The 20064-nt window shown below is 35.0% G+C and overlaps 1 long non-coding RNA gene across 1 annotated transcript; it reads left to right on the top strand.

Moving 5' to 3' along the window:
• The first annotated feature begins 12290 nt into the window (after positions 1 to 12290).
• On the top strand, positions 12291 to 16317 carry LOC146760712 (uncharacterized). The gene is made up of 3 exons (XR_014947123.1): positions 12291 to 12400; positions 15333 to 15428; positions 16206 to 16317. It is a non-coding gene; the product is annotated as an uncharacterized LOC146760712 (long non-coding RNA).
• The last annotated feature ends 3747 nt before the right edge of the window (positions 16318 to 20064 follow it).

Below are 20064 nucleotides of genomic sequence, written 5' to 3'. Positions count from 1 at the left end.
CCAGCAAATATTTGTATTCTGTGGAAGTTATGAGGGGGAGAATATCTTTTTTTGTAAATGAAGAAACAAAAGCTGAATTCTGTATGAATTCATTACAGGACAGGTGGGCTCAACAGAGAGCTGGTATGACCAAAATATGGCAGTGTTATTACTGAAAGATGATGCTAGTGCATGTTGTGAGCTTCAAAACTTGAAGGAATGGTCAAATGCCATGCCTGTTCTGGACCAGGTAATGTGGCAGCTGCCTAAATATTGTTCTGCCTTGTTTTCTTTCACAATGAATGCAAAATGTAATTACTATCCTCCCAGTAATGGGAGGGTGACCAGCAACTCTACTTTCTGAGTCTCTCTTTCCTTAGGACCTCAGTCTTACTTGTCTTTTTCATCTTTGCTTCTGTATTAATCATTATAAGAGAAGTTTCTCTTTTCCACTACCAGTTGTGCATCGTACTGCTTAAGCATTTACAAATTCTTGATTATAAAATATCTGATGGTTATTATAAATTATTTAATGAGATGTCATAAACTAAAGATACAGGTGATCATCTCTAATCCTCCTTTGTACCTTCCCCCTTAGTCTTCTTCTGTAAAGCATTAAGACCTTTTATCTTTGTGCATTAATTGATATTAATGAGGTTCATCTTTGCAAAGCAGAGATTATCTTGCTTTAGTCAGACTTTCAAGGGAGAAGTTATTAACCAAAGCTGAAAAAAAAAGTAAAAAAAAAAGTATGGAAATACAACCTGGAAATACTGGTGTACTGACACAACCTGTTTTTCATAATTTCATGTACAGATGTTAGGTTGCATGTTTGCTTTCAGAAGTGAGTCCCCAAAGGAGCTGCCTATTGTGCCTTGTGAAACAGTAACATGTTAAAGGAAACTGATGTTTCTATTTATTTCATTTTGTTTTTTTCTGACTTAAACTCTAAAAGAGAGATTTTTCTCTGTGGTTCTGAGGGAGGAGAATTCATTGCAGTCATGGGTCTAGAGAACTTCAGCTGAAGGAAGAAATCAAAATCTTACTAGCATAAGAATAACTTGATGCAAATGTATGGCATGAGGAATTATGTAAAAAGCGTTGAAGGAACCACGTAATCTTGGAGATGGTGGATAGAAATATCCAATACCAAGATATTCACTTGGTAAAGAAAGAGAGAAAAAGACAGTTTGTGAGTTATTCACCCAGTCTGATCGATAAATATAATAGAAGACTTAAAAGTTTCATTCTATCTAAAGCAAAAATATTTTATTGAATGCAAATAAGTACGGAACTGAATGTATTGCCAAATATACATGTGTTTATGTGTATGTGTATATATTAGCATGTGCTCTAAGAAGAAATTTGTGATAGAAGAATATTCTTTAGATAGAAAAATAAAAAGAATAATTCATTTCCACATATGATTAACATATCAAGAAACTAAGGCTAGGTTTAGAATGAACAGCTATATGCAAATTAAGTTTTACCAAACCATGTACTTCCTGCACAGACACAACTGATTTTTGACATTTTTCCCAGCCAGATTGTATAGTGTCAGTACTCACCATCTTGGGTAATCCATCATCTTCACATCATTAATATCTTCATTCTCTTTTCTCTCATCACTGACTAGAATCTGAAACAGCATTTCTGCAAAAGTGATGTTTCAAGCTGTAGTCAGGCTGATTGTATCTTTTTGCATGATGATTGTTTAAAATTTCTAAGTGTGGTTTATTTTCTAAAACAATTTCATTTCAGTAGCTGTTTGGGATGCTTATTGAAACTGTGCATAATTTAGATGGAAGAGTTCAACTGCTTTCTAATTTATTGGTATTTGTTTGGAGTCTGCATGAAGTTTTTGCTTCCTTGGCTTGATCTAGGACTTCAGTACTCTGCTGTAGAAGCACTCTTTGGCAAGAGTCTAAATCTGTTTCATGTCAGTTGGCAAAAGTTTCCTATAGTTATAGAAACAGTGACCAGTTTGGTAATAATCCTCTACTTTGTCAGAGTTTTATTAAATGTAGCGAAGGTCTCTCATTATGTAACAGCTAGGAGATGTACGTGCTCCATTTCAACTTAGAATTTAATCGGAAATGTATTAAAAATATATATTTTTTCCATATCTTTGATGAATAGCTTCCAGTGTTTGAGTTCAAAGATCAGATTTGAATAAAATTTCTAAACGATGCTTCAAATTAAATGCAAAGAAATAACACAACACACGTGCACACACAAAAAAGAAAGCAACAAAACATACAACTCTTTTATTCAGTGATGATTGAGACATTCAAATTTGATTACTACAACAGTGGCCAATTCTCTTGCTCTTATTATTTCCATCATATAAAACTGCCTTTTCCTTGTTGTTCCTTGTGTTCCATCATGGGTTTGTTGTTTCTTTTGTGTGTGTGTGCGATATTCATTTCAAATGTAGTTGAATGTAAACTCTCGGTATGTGTGGAGATTTTGAGAAATAATTGATGATGATGTATTTCAGTTTTTCATGCCAGAGTGCTGGAGCAACCCAGGCTCATTCCAAAATATTGGTTGATGGATAAAATGGTCCTTCGGTTGCATAATAGTTGCTTCTGCAGCTACTGCTGTGGCCCATATACAGCTCTTATGATGTCTGTTTGGTTCCTCCCAAGCAGAATATAGCTACTTTTATATTATATGCTTGAAAACTGATTGAAAACACAACATAATAATTTTTAAAATGCAGGATGCATTTAGGTAAGACTTAAATGCAAGAGCATATCAATAATTAGAATTGACTTCCTAAAAAGAAGAAACTGAAAAACAATGAAACTGAAAAGTACAAGAAAAATAAGTGCTTAGATTCCATGGAAACTTAAAAAAAAAAAAAAAAAAAAAAAAAAAAAAAAAAAAAAAGAGCACAGTAACACAATTTTTTAGTGTGTTATAGCTGAAAACTTGCTCTATTTTATTTTAACATGGTCACTGTCATTAGCTATGCATTTTTGACAGCAATGAACAAGAACCTGCATGTTGTACTTATAGAAAACAACACCTCTGCAGTGGCGATCCACTGCTGAAACACACTACCCACTGTGCTTACATATAGAGTTTGGTCTCCATAAACATTTAACAAGTGTCAGTGTTAATTGTGTGGAAAAAATGGCACTGGGAATTTAGTTACCTTTGCTTTGTAAATGCTTCCACATCACGCTTCCTCTCTGCTGCCATTTGTCAAGTGGCAATAAAATAGAATTCTGATAGGAATGTTCAGCCTCTACTGCCATGCCACCAACAACAACCTCTGATATTCTGGGCCAACCTAATAAAATAGGAGGCTTAATTTCAGAGCTGCCTGCATATGATGTTTATTTATATCCCTCATTCCTCACATTTAGAAAATGCCTCTATAATAAATAGAAAGAAAAGTACTCAAGAAGTTAAATTTAGGAATGTTTTTTGTATAAAGTACAAACATCTTGAACATACTTTTCCTTTTTTTCTGAAGTATTATGCATAGTTTTCCCCTGAATTTGATGTTATTCTTCCAATAAATTCATCAAACATTTCTTGCTGTGCATATTCAGAACCAATTTGTATGGAGCTTTTGAATTAATTGTTAAAAAAGCAGTTGCATTTAACACCCCTTCAAAATAAACAAAAACCTCTAGGAGGTATCTTGCTCTAGAAGAACAATTTGCTTCCTATACTCATTTTTATCACATGCTGGGTATTATATAACCACCACTGCCACAAAAGGAACAATTGATTACCTATTGTTTTTATGAATATGTTGAAAACAAACAAGAAGGACTTTACCATGGACTAGAAATTACTGTACCTTTCATCCTCATAGCCTTTCTTGGCAGGTCTAATTGTAAATGTCCAGAAAGTTGTTTTTGGAAAATGGAAAAATGATGTCAGTATAGAAAAATGCTTCCCATGTTGGTGTTTTGCTATTCTTGTAATCAGCTATATTGCTAACTGAGCACTAGAAGCTGCAGCTATGTTGGGAGTGATCCTCAGTGGACCTTCACTTCCATGGATCTAACTAACCATTTTCTAACCATATTTGATTTTTGTAACATCCTGTGCCAAGGTGTTTCTTAATTTGATCAAGTGTAGTGTGAAAAAGTACATTTGTTTATCTTATACCTGCTAATAACTTCATTCAGTGCCCCTTAGTTCTTATGGGGGGGGTGGGGGAGGGGGAGGGAACCATGCTAATACTCCCTTTTCAATCTGTTCAGTAGTTTTTCATGCTTTCATTGACCCTCTTCAAAATGAAATAATTGTCTAACTCATCTGTCTTCATTCCCTTCGATCCCCTTCGATCCCTTGTCTTCTCTAGGAACTTTTCTAGATCTCTGTAGTTTTTAAGATGGAGCAATGTGAAAATAAAATAATAATCCAGGTGAGGGTTTAATGTGGATTCATACAGAGAACAACAGTACTTTCTGTTTTCTGTGTACCTCTGAGTAATAATTGAACATCTTTGCCCTTTTGATTGCTGTCAAGCTAAGTGCTTCAAGCTCATGTTTTCAAAGAACTGCCCACTTTGACATAAAGATTATTTCCCAAATAACAAAATATCATTTGGAGCATGCACCATGTGTATTTAATTAGAGCAATTCCTTCCCCATGTGCATCACACTGCATACTATAGTTAGTTTGTGTGCATTAATAATTCAAGGTGTCTACTGATTAATGTTGGTTTCTGTAAAGTGGCTCTGTGACCTGAAGGAGATGCATGCATTAAATCACAACAACTCATTTTGTGTAGGCTGCTGAACAGACAGACATTTGCTGAAAATGACTCCTGCTTTCTGTTCACTTGGGCTAATTCCGAATTATTGTCATAGGAGTGAAGTGCTTTGTATCTTGTTACAAGTCTCTTGAGCTTACCCAGTCAAATCCATTTGTGATTCACAAATTATCTTGAAAGATTTGTTCTGCTTCTTATAGACCTGGGGAAAAAGGAAAGAAAGAAAAAGAAAAAAAGAGACTTATTTTTTTCATCAGACTTCTAAAGGAAAACAAATGAAAAACTGTCACCAATCCTTGTGTCAAGGAAAATAAATATTATTTACAGATACAGAGCTGTCAAGTAATATAATATTAAAATAAAGAGTAATTTGATCTTCCTCTGATAGAAACCCTGCTTACGGCTGAGTGCCCTATGTGTTATTCAAGTCTCTGAGCACCACACAGAAGTAGATATAAGACTTTGAGATGATTTCTGTTCTCTGGATGAGGTAAAGAACCACTATCTGACCTGAATTTGTGATGGATGTTGTTTATCGATGTTAGCATTAATTTTAGAGACTAAATAAAGCAGCAGGAAGTAGCACATGGTTAAATTCCCAAAGGTGCATTGGAATGTTCTGCCACTTTCTGTCCTGTGCTTTTAGGCAATGTTGCTTTAGTTATGATTTAATTATCAAACAGCTTTTAAAAATTCAAAGAATTTTTAAATTCAAAGTTCTGTCTCAGAATAATATATTACCACTGTTTAACATGTAAGTATCTCTAAACATGCATTATATGTTGCTCCTTCTTTATCTCTTTATCTACTTTCAAAGAGCTGCACCAGATAAAATGTTCCAGAATACGGAGTTCACTGTGTAACTCAAATACTGTAGAGCCTGCTCGCTGAGATCTCACTGTCTGCCTTTCTGGTGTTAATCATTATAGTAATAAAATATCTCACAACACTTAAGTAGCATTTGGTGCAGGGAAGTATTATCTTTTTCCACTTTACAAACGTTAATCAAAAGCAATGTAAGATATAATGGAACGTGAGCATATCCTGAGAATGCTACTGGGACTAAGCTGAAAGCTTTTGAAATTACCATCACCATGGGAGTACTCAATTTGGGTTCAGAGCTGAGCACACATCTTGGTAAAACACAAATGGAACAATGAACTTGGTATTACTGGCTGTTTTTTACTGACTGCTATTTTGTCCTTTTTTTAGCAAAGTTGAAGCTTTAAGCTGATGACAGTGCTGTTCTTGCAGAAGTTGGTGCAAATTCCACTGGCAACTTAAATCAGAATTGAGAGTGAGATCAGAACTGAGAAATGATACTATAAGTTAAACCACAAACATCAGATCAAAGATATAGTTCAGTTTTACAAATGTGTAGGTGAGTGATCAGTCTTCTCTGTTATGAATGTTTTCTGTAAAGTCCTAAGCCTCTGCAGGGTGAATACAGAAATCTTTCTGTGTAAGGACTGGACTTGTATTTTGCTCTTCAGCATGTACTATAAAATCTTGTTTTGGTTTTTTTTTCTCACAACTTTTAAAAACAATTTTGTATACTCAACATGACCCCTCACATTAGTAGGATCTGTTACATCAGATACAAAGTACAATTGAAATTTGCTTAAGAAAAGACACAGTAAAGAAGAGAGGAAATTAATAATAATATAACGATGTTCATCCGTTAAGAAGCAGATGATCTCAAAATCTGGAAAAGTAAATTACGTATTAAGGTGGAAGCCATGGTATTTTCTTTTATAGTCTCAGAATTACCTGCTTGTAATCAACCATTCTCTAAATGGATATGTTGCACTGGGGTAAACAGGGACAAGGATAATTCATTCCAGTCTTTCTATATCATAACTGCTTCATAATTAGTGGATGAAAAAATAAATAAATAAATAAAAATCAGAATTAAGTGGGCCCAGTCTAATACTTTCGAGAAGTGGCAACAGAACTTTTTGTTAATGTGTTCATCAGTTTTGCAAGGAGTGAACAGGTCCCTTCCTATGTGCCCAGGCTTCACTGTGTTGATGGAGTTAGAGGCCATCTCATGTTGTAGCAGAGAATGAGGCACCTGGCATTGGCAGCCACTGTGGACATGTGATGGAGAACTGCATTGTGAACAAACCCTGCCAACTTATTCTGCTTCCTGTGCCCAAGTAAGAGTTTATTAACTTAACTGAGCTATAAAGATGTACCGTAATTTCTCTATCTGGGAGGTAAAGAAGCCCTGCACAAAAAAAAAAAAAAATGAATTCCTTTTATAGCTAGCATCATTCAGCTAGTCCTACAAGTTATCACAAGGATGCCAACAGTGAAACTTGAAGTGTAAGCAGAGGTCTGGGGACTCATTCTGTATTAACCCAGTGGCTTTAAGTACTTATGTTTTGCTAACACTATCCAAAATGTCTTTACTTTCAGCTGCTTGCATCCATAGGTAATCAGTGTCCCCGTGCTTAGGCTTCTGGGGGTGGGAGACTACTTAATATTTTGAACTGTGTTTTCTGCTGTTCATCAGCAGTTGTTTTAATGGGTGTTAAAGCTGGGAGACCAAAACAATATGCCATTTCATTATTCAGTTCTGTTGTTTTTATTGTAGTAGATAAAGTAGTTTGTAGTTTTGTAATTTTTTTTTCTATTTTTTTTTTTTATTAACAAATATAACAGTATCCTGCAAAAAGAGCAGAGAAGTTTGGCAGAAAATAAACATCCCATCCTTTAGTTCCTGCTTGTCCTCTCTTGTCAAAGGGGCAGCAGTCACTGAGCTTAGATTCTTAGAGTGATGCCCAATTCAGTGCTATAAATCCAGTCACATTCAATATATAAACTGTCACAATTATAGATTCAAAAATACTGCACTGTCCAATTCATTTAGTCACATTTGAAGAGGCTCTCACAACCACCCTTAAGAAAGTTTATTAAAGCAACAGTCAAACTTTGAAACTACAGGCACTCAAGCTTAACATTATGTAGAAGAAATTGGAGAGGTCAAATTCCATCTTGTTACTAGGATTAGAGCTTGAGGGGCTCTCAGGCTGCTCACTATTTATGGGGCAAGATGAATGACTCAGCATTCAGCAAGACTGTTACCAGTCCTGAGCAAGGTCTGACCAAAGGAATAGGTTAGGGGAAGGGAGTTGTATACCATTGTATACGACCTCAAATTTGTATACTGAATCTCATAGGTAGGAATGCAAAGATTCTAAGGTACACATCAGGTTCCCTATAAATTGTTATGGCCAGACAATGTTTACTGCAATGATGGTTTTCAGATAAACTGAGGTTTGGGAGGTGAAATGTAATGGCAAGTAAGTCAGTGACCACACAGCATCTATTCTCAGTTAAAAGTGAAATAAGTAGAAAAAAAATACAATGGTAAGTTCCTTTACACTGTGAATATGGAAAAATATATGAATACGTGCACACAAATATATGCACATATATGAATCTATATACGAAGTATAATAATAAAATTATTGAAATAGTTTGAAAACTCCCATGTTCCTCTGTTACACAGTCTTTTACTAAATAAGGTACAGTACATTTAAACACTAGGATCTGTTTGTAGAGCTAAAAGTAAACAAAGTGCTGGAGTGGTGGTCATTAACCTTACTTTCACTTCAGAATTAAGTACATGTTTTTTAAGGGAAAGCTTACCTGTTTTTTGAATCTCTGGAAAGTCTGTTTCTTTCACAAATATGAGGCAAAAGAGTATAGTTCCAGAGTTGTTTGAGTCAGTGATATTTGTAATCAATTCTAAGAAGGCCAACTTATTGTTTCTGTGGTACATATGCTTAACTAAAGTTATTGGAGCTAATTTCTATCACTGAAGTTTCATTGAGGCTTGTGCTTTGGAGACTCAACAGTGGGTTTTCTTTTGCAGTTCATCAGGACATCACTCTTGTTTGTTCATTAACCGTTATGGCAACACAATATTAAAGCTGTCCCATGAGCAGCATATATTTTTCAGCGTGTCATGCTCTTTTAGAGCATCTGTTCCTCTTTCTGAGGTATCCTAATATATTTGTTTTGAAACTATAGATAAGGTGGGAACAATTCTTATAGGAAATCAAAAGGTTTGTATCACTAAATAACAATAGCATACTTGGCACTGCAGAAAATTCCTCCTCAGGAAGGATTTGGACTTTGTTATCCAAATCCTGAGCCACTGCATGTATGACTGACTAAGATGTTAGAAACAGTTCCATTGCTGATAGCAATTTCATTGCCTGAAGAATGTAGGTAAGTTTTAGCTGGGATTCTGACCTCAAACATATTTTGAATAAATTGAGTGCATGTTCCTTCTCTAGCTCTTGATATATATTTTAACATTCCTTACAGAACTTGATTGATAAAAATGCGTTTGTAGAGAGAAAAGGTGGCTGGGAGTTGTCAAGCTCTTTTGTTTTAAACTTTCTCTAAGGCAGCATATACGTCTCTTTGTTTTGCAGTGCAGTTCAGACATCTTTGTATATCTTAGTCTATTACCTAAAGTACATACTGCCTTTGTTACCTGCAGATCTCCCTTACAGACTTAGCTTAAGGATGTAGCTACCTGTCATTCCAATTTGGATCATGAGTGTGCTTTTGAAGCCAGTCTCTTAGTGTCAGTTTCAGAATAAACTCAAACAAAGCATGTTCTCCAGGAGTAAACTAATAATTGCAGCCACTAATGAATGCTTAGTCCCTGGGACAAGGCTAGAGATTGTCCAAAGTGAATCCCATCTGTAATGTCACTGTGGATGCTAAGTCTTTGAATCAATTGTTTTGCTCTACGGTCTGTTTATCCTGCTAGCACACCCTGAGAACCCTAAGGAGACAACACACAGTGGGGCATTAACAAAAGCTAAGGGGATTTTAAAGTCATAAAAAATATTCCAATATGCACAATACTTGTAATACTGAAAATCCCAAGCTTCCTTTAAAGATAACAGCTACTAGTGAAACCACATTGACAAAAGCAATATCAGAAAATATTTTTAAAAATAAATAAGTGTAAGTTTTGTCTGAATCTGGCCTTGCAAATTGAAGTCGGCCGATAAAAGGAAGCAGGGAGATGCCAACTTGTACCCCGCCTTCATAGGATACTGTGGTCGCACTTCCCAGTCTCTGGTATGAAGCTGGAGTTATTTGGTCCCAAGCCAGGTTTTCAGCCAATTAACACTCTTTAGCACTCCCTTTCGAATGCAAACAGAAATGCTTTCAGATGTAAAATTGTCCACAAAGTGATGTTGGGAGTCTCATGTTGATTTGAGACAGTCCTTACCAGTCTCAGACACATGGATGTGGAAACTTCAAATATGATTTTAGATTGCAAAAGGCAAAGTTATTTCAGAACAAGAAGAAAAGTATTAATTGCACTAATAAGGATACATCCAGAAAAAGCGTACAAGGCTGCTGACTTACAATCAGATAAAGAGAAGCAAATAATTACTGGGAGAACAGAGAGAGAGAGAAGGGAGGTGGTTAGTAGCTATGACTATCTGAGAGAATAATCATCAGAGATATAAGAAGTGCATTGAACCTGAGGACAATTTCAGTACAAAAATAAATGGAGGTAAACAGCCTAGATGTGAGGTTAGCCAATAAGGTTGTTGGAAAGGTTCTTTCTTGCACTTGGAAAATAGAAGTAGAGAAAACAATACAGCCAATTTAAACATATATCATAAGTTATTTATGAATGATAAGCTACAAGAAATTAATCTGTCTAAGCAGGAAACCAAGTTAAATGCCTGTAAAGACCTTCAGTTTTGCATCTTGCAACTTCTTACTCTAGTGGATAAGGACAGGTTTTGATGGCTAAAATAGATGATCTTAGAGTGGTCTTTCCAACTGTAATGATTCTATGACTCAGCTACGCAGAAATCTAGATATTCCCTTGTTGAATATGTTTGTGAGTTGTTTTGTTTACTTTTTTTTTTTTTCCCTGTTTCTTTCGTTGCCTGTATTTTGCCTTATATGTTTTAATCATGGGTAGTACATTCCCTGCTTCTTTTTCTTTTCTTTTTTGTTGTTGTTGTTTTGTTTTGTTTTACCATTGTATTAAGATGACCTTTGAAAATTTCATTATTTTGTTTCATGTCCACAACAGATCGACTATTTCAGATAATTAAAAATTGAAAAATGCCAGCTAGGCAGAAGATTAGGTAAAGTTTGCCCTGAAATTGTAATGGAGTCTTGTACAATGATTATTCCCATTTGAATTCTTTTCCATTAGAAATAAGTGATTTATTTTATTTATTTTTTTTCTAATTTAAAAAATCACACAAATGCCTTTTGACGTTCAACAATCAAGGAAGTTGGATTATTATTACTGGGCAGAACAGTCTCCAACATTTTCAAGCTGTCAAGGACTTTGCGCCTGGAAAATAAAGTGCAGCCTGTGACCATGTGTTCTCACATTCAGTAATACAATACAAAAACATACTCAGCTTTACAGCTCATTGATTTTATGCTACTTATGCCCTTGTGAAGGTATGGGTTATTTTGTTTTGCATGCATAAAGTGGTGATGGAATAAAACAATTATTACTTGCAAAGGACTGTTCATTGCAAGTATAATTTTTTTTTTTTCACCTTGAGGGAGGTATCTGTTTTAAAGGTATGTGCAAGGCAGAACCATGGAAACTTTTTCTGTATTTCAATTATAACTACTAGAGTATAGCCATAATTTCCATTTATATTAAATCTTGTAATTTAAAGCACTTTTAAAGTTCAGGCTCTGAGTTCTCTAAATTTCTGTAACAAACAAAATGATTTCCACAGCTGAATGCAAGGAAATAAATTTTTAAAAATATGAAGGAAACAACAGAGACAATGGAACAGAAACACAATTTAGCCTACCTGTTTCTAAGTAATGAGGTACGTATTGATTGTGTTTTCTAATCACTGATTATTTTGCTTGTAATTAGTGTTATAGAAATAAGAAAATCCAAATAGCTGTTATTTTGCTACGTCTTTCAGGACTAAAAAATATTTTTTTCTTGCTGTTTTCTAAGGTAATGAACTTACAGTGAGTGAAATAACGCACAGTAATTGGTTTCAAGGATGAGTTTCTAATGATTGCTATCTATTGATTTGGCATTGCAGGCAATTTGAGTATACTGAACATGAAATATTACCTTCACTTAGAATTTATTTAGTTCAAATGATTTCTGGAGATGTTTGCTTATTCATTATTTCTACTTATTTTGATGTTCACTATGCAGGGCTTTCTATACTTCATTTTAAAGGCAGTGGGGAAATACCTAAGACTCTTCTAGCGCAAAATATATCCAGTGTTTAGAACTTCACTTGTGCAGGGGAAGACTGCAATCTCTTCCTTTAATCTCATAAAACTATCTAAACAATGCTTTTATCCCGTCGCAGCATATGTGTGGATATATGTTTCTAATTCATCACAAAAATACTTAATGTTTGGAGATAACAGTTTATGTCTGTTATCATTCATAGAGGGAAATCCAAAGCAAAAGCTGCCTCTTGCCACCACTAGATATCAGTGCAAGCATAATTTCCAGTTGCTCCCAAATGCAGGGATGCAAGATATAAATCAATATGTAGGCTGTCATGTAACAAATTTAATGATTTTTATCAGATACTTGAAGAAACCGTATTTTTTATAGAAGAAGAAAAAAGTGACTTTTACCTTTCCAGAAAGAAAGCAGTGAAGCATATCACGGTAAGTATGCCAGTCAACAGTTTAGTAGTTTTGTTTCAGAACTATAAAGACAAATAGCAATGTTGGAGACTAAAATGAATGATTTAACGATACCTAAAGCCCTCCAGTTTTAATTCTAATATAATCATGAAAACAGACTGCATATTCAATAAAAAATATTTTTTACTATACCTTAATTGTAAAAAAAACCAAACAACATTGTATTATATAAAGAATTTAAATTAGACTTGTACTTTTTGTACTGATGCAAAGATTGCTATTAAGGATATACTGTTTTTTAAAGTGTTTTTAAGTTGCTCAGTTTATAGTTTTTGTGTGCCCCGGTGGCGCAAGTGGTAGGAATGCCGCATTGCAACACCGGAGACCCTGGGTTCGAAGCCCCCCTGTGGCACAAGTGGTAGAAGTGCCGCTCTCCTACACAGGAGGCTCAAATCCCGGGGGGTTGGACTCGATGATCTCTAAGGTCCCTTCCAACCCGCACAAGACCATGATGATACTATGATACTATGATGATAGAGGAAATTTATCAAGGAGATAAAAAGTTGTTTTAGAACTGTGGTTTTCAGGTTCTATTAAATGATCAGGCATCTGGAAATTAACATATATATTATTTTTTATATTTATATGCTACTATTGAGGTGAAGAAAACAAATGTGTGGTATTAAGAATTTTAAAAGTATGGAGGTAAAAATGCAAACTGTAATAGAAACAGAAAAAGCAGAATCTCCTCATTTTTATGTGTAGTTTTGTTTTTGTGTGTGTGTGTGTGTGTGTGTGTTTTGTTTGGTTGTTTTGTTTTGTTTTTCATTTTTCAGTCTGTGATCACTTTTGTGCCATGACTGTATGCATCTGGATCAAGTGCCCACCCATGCCTTCATTAGTTGATTATCAGGTGCAGAAACTTTGGCATGACTGGTCTTATGGAGAAAAGGCTTGATTAGCTCTTGGTTTTGGACAATACTGCTGAATGTCTTTGTGCTTTGCTATAACGCATAATATATTATAAAGTCTTGCTCTTACTGCAAGAATTATCTTCAGGATTAAATGAATGGAATGGTGAATTCTTATTATATATTTTATGACTAGACTAACATTTGCATGAAAACCAGCTTTCTGTTTACATTATTCTCAGAGTTTACATATTCTCAGGGTTGTATAGACAGGGATCCTAATCTTCCTTAGCTTCTTCAACCCGGGTAAGATATATTTCAAAAGTATCTACATTGTTTTCTTGCCACATTCTATAGCATTTAGCCTTCTCTCTTCTTAGCCTTGAGTCCCTGAATTTTGCCCACAGTGCAACAGTTCTATCACCAGCATACCATGAATTCTACAACAGCTCTTTTTTTCAGCAAAGCCTGCTACTGATTTCTGATCATAAGCCACTTGATTTTCCCACTTTGTGTTCCAAGAGCAATTTTAGTGATGACAATCAAAAGAATAAGAGAAGTGCAGTTTAAGTACCTTTAAAAGGTACTCAAAAAAAAAAAAATTAAGAAAAATATACTGGATTAATACAATTAAAGAGAGTAAATATATTCCATGTACAACCCAGAGGTAGCAGAATGTTCATATTGCCACAATAATACAATTACTTCGCTAATTATTTTAAATCTTTCTGTTGAGTGCAGTAGAATACAATACATTTGAACTATGTCAAATAAACAAAAAACTGGGAAGAAACTACTGTCCAGAAGTTAGGGAAGAATTATTGAACAATATATGCTTTATCACAAGTGTCTACAAGGATATCAGATTGATTTATTTAGTGCTAACTGTTTTAAGACCATTTCAGTTGAAAACATTTTATGTAAGAAGTATTCACTGAGATCTCTATGCCTGGACGTGCAGCTAAATAGTAAACTGTTCCAGTCGTCAGTCATCTCTCGTGCATCAGCAATCTACACATTTTTCATCAAAGATAGTATCACATCTCTTGAGCCATTCTTTTCTGTTTTCTAGAAGACTGGCCACGTGCCTGAGAGGCTTTCACTGGTTTATAAAATAATGTAGAGAGCAATGGGAAGGTGTCAGAGTCATTTGAAAGTTCTCACTCTTGGAAAGTCATTGAGGGGAAGAAGCAAGGTATCAGGAGTGAAACTGCTGCTAGGGAAGGAAACATAACTGAAAGAAAGAGCTGATGATGCTCAAGTACTATCCATAGTAAAATTCTATTTTCATATAAGCAATGTTATAGTATGACATTTTACTGCCTTCACTGTGCAGATCTCTGAGTAGTTGAGGAATTAGAGGCACCACAATTGACAGTTTTTCTTTTCCCTTCATACAAACAGTTGAACAAAGTCCCTAGTAACTCATAGTACTTAAGAAACAGAAAGCTTAAACTCAATTAGAATCATAGAATCATAGAATTACCCAGGTTGGAAAAGACCTTGAAGATCATTAAGTCCGACCGCAGCCTAACCATAGTACCCTAACTCTTAACAACCCTCTGCTAAATCATGTCCCTGAGCACCACATCCAAACAGCTCTTAAACACATCCAGGGATGGCGATTTAACCACCTCCCTGGGGAGCCTATTCCAGTAGTTAACTACCCTTTCTGTAAAGAAGTGTTTCCTAATATCCAACCTAAACTTGCCCTGGCGCAACTTGAGGCCATAAATTCTTTAAATCCACAATAAAGATGATACAACATGTTTACAGTTTTTAAAATGCATTACTGATTCTGCAGGCACCATTAAAAACTCTGCATTCATAATGCACAGTAATGTGGTACCACAACAACTTTGCATTTTGAGCATGCTAATATGCTACATTTACTAGGTATCTGGAATGGAAAATGCATGGATTTTTGATGGTTATTGCTGTACCTAACTTCTACTCTCTCTCTTTCCAGATCACAGCATACACAAAGTAACCTACTTAGATTCAGTTCTACTGTAAGCTGATTTATTTTTTTTTCCTTTCAGATCCATTTAACCCAGATTCTTATGGTTCTTACTGCAAATCTTGGCACTAGATTAGTATCTATCATACTGGTAACCACTGGAAAGTTTGCATGGTTGGTATGTTGTCCTTCTCTTTGACTTGCATGGCTAGATTTCTCCGTAGGATCTTCAAAATTCAGTAGCTTTCAATTTATTCTGCTGATTCACATAAAGAAAGCAGGCTTTATCATTATCTATTCATTATGTTTCCAGCCATAGTTCATCCTAGCTTTGGAGTTCCCATATTCACGTTAATTTGCTGCGTTGGCAAGCATGTAGCCCCCTTAAATCCAGGTTTACAAACCATTTATTAGAATAATTCATAATTAATTGAGTTTCTAATGTGCCTTTTGGGCACAACGCCCCTGGATGCACAGCATTAAAAGTTCTATTAAAGTGTGGCCTGATCAACTGATTAATAGATTTTTATTTTTATAGGAACCTTTTGCATATGTGAGTGTAATTATATTCTGTCACTTTCAGGAAAAAATGAAGCTATTCAGGCAGACGAATGCTTTTGTCTTGTTACTTAATTAATTTAATGTTGTGTGAAAAGGCCAGATTTACAGTTCTGCAGAAGCAAGTTCTCTTTATTCACAGCAATGAACTGACCCCTTCAGGTTCCCATAACTCTCTTCTGCTTACCCGTGTGCTACATACAGTCTGAAGCAGATTCAGTTTAGAGGTATGAATTTACTGTAGAATGCCAAATTGTCTTGAATGTAACTGAACGTAACTAACATTGTTATTTTCAAGCTTTTTTCTTCTTTCCAAAATCTTTTGTTTTCTACAGTCTACAAACAATATGGAATACTTTCCAAATTCCAATATGGACATTCTGTTTATACTTTGCAGTGCACATAAGATATAAAAGAAGATGTGAGCTCTAGCTGTTTTGCAGGAAAGGAGATTGAACAAGTCTCTCCTAATATTTATTTGCTAAAAAGGTGGGTGTAATTTTAGAAAATCTTTGAAAGTTTATTTACTTGCATGTCTAGGATAGAGCTCCCTGGAATCTCCCAGTATTTATATACTAGATGTAGCAGTGACATCTCTCAATATTCCCAGAATACCTTCTACCAGTAAATATGTTTCGATTTGTAAAGCATGAGTACCTAGAAGAAAAAGAAGTACTTGATACTTTTAAAAAATGAAAAACAAAACAAAAAGCAACATCTTGATACTTATGAAAGTACTTATTTTTATAAGTATTTAATACTTTCTGAAAGTTTTATCACTGCATCTTGTGGCATACCTTAGGTTTTTGTTGTAATCAGCTCCTCTTCCAAGAATGGATTTTGTTATTGGCTTGAAACACTCCCTAAATTCTATTTCTGTATGTTTGAGACTGATTACTGATGCAAGATAGTTCTTCACCAACTTCTTTTCTCTTTCTAGGACTCTGTTGAACAGAAATGCATATGTGTAAAGCTGGTATTGGTATTAAGGTTTCACTGTTTCAGTCTTCTATAAGGAATCCCATCTCAAGTTTTGAGGACATCTCTCTTCCTAAGAGATTGTTTTTACTCTCTACATTGTAGGCTGTGATTATTTGTACTGAATGCAGAATGTGAAGGGGCTGCCAACAGAGTAAAATTTCAATGAAAAAGGATTTTCTTTTTACCCCCCTCAAACACTGAATGGTTAAGATGCTTTTCCTAACAGTGACTGGGGGAAGGTAAGCCAGCCCTAAAAATACTCACTTTGGAGAGTAACCTTTGAGACTTTTACTTCTGTACTGACTGGAATTCTTGCTATCTGCTTCAAAAGGAAGCTTTCAAAGGAAGTACAAAATTGATACTAGTGTAGAAGAATATGCTGAGAAAATAAAATTGTTTGCAACAGTAATGTATATATAATATATATCACTAGCTTTAAAAACTTTCAAAGATCAGCTGCATTGCTGTATTGTAGAGTGAAAAATGCCTTTAGTATTTGCAGGCAGTATAAACCCATCTCTACTATACGCTGCAAAATAACTCTCACTATGAAAATAAGCCCTCGTAATGAAAGATTTGGATTTAAGTGAACAAACAGGAAAGTTTTAACTTGAAATGGTGTCTACTTCTAAAAAGGTATATTTCAAATATGTCTGTTCAGTCCTGGAAATGCCTTTGTAGCAGAACATTGTGGAAGATCTTTCAGCTGTTACTGTGCTTCACCACAGTCCTAACCCTTCCTGTATTTGCAGTATCAAAACTCACACTCCTTCACCTCTCCTGCATATCACAAGCAGTAGTAATTCTTATCTGTAACTCTGCTTTTTCAACACAGTGTTTTGATCTTGTCTTGGAGTAGTTTCTAAGGTAACATTCCAGTACACCTGATGCATCTTTGTCAGAACACCTAAATCTCTGTCTTTAGTATCTCTTGTATCTAGATCTCTCTTGCATGAAAATAGACAGACATCAGAAAATTCCTATGGTGCTTTTGAAATGTGCTAAGTCTGAAATAAAAAATAGTAATTCTAAGAAATGTTAGCAAATTTTTGTCCTGAGCTACTGTCTTTACATTCTCTCATTTTATTTTTCCATTACTACTACATCAATCAATTCTTTTTCTTCATAAATATATATTTCAGTATTGTACAGGTCAGGATGGAGAGTCCATTTTTTTTGTCCGTTTAGGATCACAGTTACTCAAACTGATATATCAACCTCATCATTTTAAGCAGTTTTTAAATAAAATTGAAGATGGTAAGTAATGCTGCAAAAAGAAAAGCCCACATATGTTTAAAATGTTCTCTCACATTCTCCCTTGTTATTTTCCCCGAGAAGATTAAATTAGTTTGGTACAGCTCTGGTTATAATGATCTGATTCCTGGTGCTATTGTGATTAAACTGGGTGCATTAAAGTAAGCAATGATAAATTAAAAGCACAGTAGAAATCTTGATGGGTGTGTGTAGATGAGTAATCTGAATTGGAAATAAAAATGCTCATTATTCTGTGCTATAAATGAACTTTTACATTATGAATAGAAGAGGTAAAATCATGTGTGGTGTGGTGCTGCGTTATAGAGAGGCTGAGTATTAATGCACAGACTACAGTCTTCCCTTAGATTACTAAGGGCAAACACTAGCTTTCACAATACCTCAGTAGCATTTCTTTGTATGTGCAAAAACAAATGCAGCAGTACCCTTCCAGCTGAACACCCAGATTTTCATAATTCTTTTAGAAAATACTCAGTAAATGCATTCCTTTAAAGTGGTGACAGAATATACTGCCATTTGTTTCAGTACAGAATAGAATAGTTAAACACAGAACTAGAAATTCCTAATAATGTGGCTTTATTCTAAAAAAGTTTTTAAGATATAATCTGTGATCTGTGCTTTAATCTTCATTCCTGTCTTCTTTCACAGATTAAAAAGAAAGTGAAACTTGAGTGTAATAAGACTTTTTTCTTGGTGATATAGTGTAGTGACAGTGTTTTGCTCGTGAGCTGTGCTTCCCAGATTAAGTAACTTAATCTGTGCTGTTTTGAAATCCAAATAAAATGTCAGAAATACAACACAGCAAAATAATTACATAAAAACCCAAGGAATCTAAAAGAAATCTGTGCTTTTCAGTTAAATGGTTCCACATAGTAAATGACAAGACTCTCCATACAAAGTGTAAAGATACAATCAGCCTTTGTGAGAACATTTTATTTTATTTTATTCAGAAATAGCACTTTCTATTATCTTGTTTCATAAGTAGAGTTTCTCATGAAATTTCCATTACTGCCCAGTAGGAACAATAGAATGAACTGTGTGGGTTGGGATGCCTATTGATAAAATAAAAATATGTTTGGGCCTATTGAGTCAAAACTTTCCGATCCCTATTAGATTTCAGAGGTCTGTTATGTAGGACATCAGTTGTGAACAAACTTAAGATGATTGTTTTGAGACTTTCTTTGATGACTGCTTTGTGCTGAGCTTCATAAATCCTACATTCCAAACAAATTAATGAAATATCCCCCTTTCTCAAATATTCTTTACCTGAAATAAAGTGAGTTTTTAAGATTAAAACTCCCTTCTGCTGTTGAATTGATGAAGGGAAATTAAAAGAATAGTTCTATCATTCATCTATGCAACCTGAAGTGCCAAACTGATAAAAATGAGATAATTTTGCTTCTGAAAGATTTGATTATGGAGCCAAGTGAAAGGAGTTCTCATTTAACTCCTACTATAATTAGACTTCAGTGTTGAAATGAACCAACCTAGATAATTATCTGAACAGAGAACAACCCTGTCAGCTCTGAGTGCTGACAGCTGGTGCTCTGTGTTTGCCAACATGCCCTGTTGTGTTAAATTTAGTTACACAGAAATAATCTGTGTGTATTGTATTTGTTCTAAGATTCTACTTTGCCTTGTAGAAGCAGCACTCGTGCAGTTCAGCCTTTCCTCAACTGAATAAGCCAATGACAGAGAAAGTATTCTTTCCAAAACTGACTAGTTGGCAAATGTGATCTAATAATTTGGTTCTATTTCACAAAACTGACCCTCATTTTAAAAATCATTCTCACGTGGGTGACAGCCAAATTCTTACTTTGTCTGCTTTATGGAACGATTCCACTGATCCTAAACTGCACAGGATCTGAGACAGGCACCTTATGAGTTCATATATCGCATTTATAAGCATCTATAGAAACAGCAAATTCTGAAATACAGACAATGCAGAAAGATGTTCATTGGACTGCAGAGACTGAGGCCTGCAGTCTTGAACTGCAAGTGGA

The sequence above is a fragment of the Coturnix japonica genome, chromosome 5 (genome assembly GCF_054131305.1).
Source record: "Coturnix japonica strain WE chromosome 5, WE-NBRP24, whole genome shotgun sequence".
Classification (NCBI taxonomy): Eukaryota; Metazoa; Chordata; class Aves; order Galliformes; family Phasianidae; genus Coturnix; species Coturnix japonica.
The sequence above is the reverse complement of the archived record's forward strand: the minus strand, read 5'-3'. Positions and strand labels throughout refer to the sequence as shown.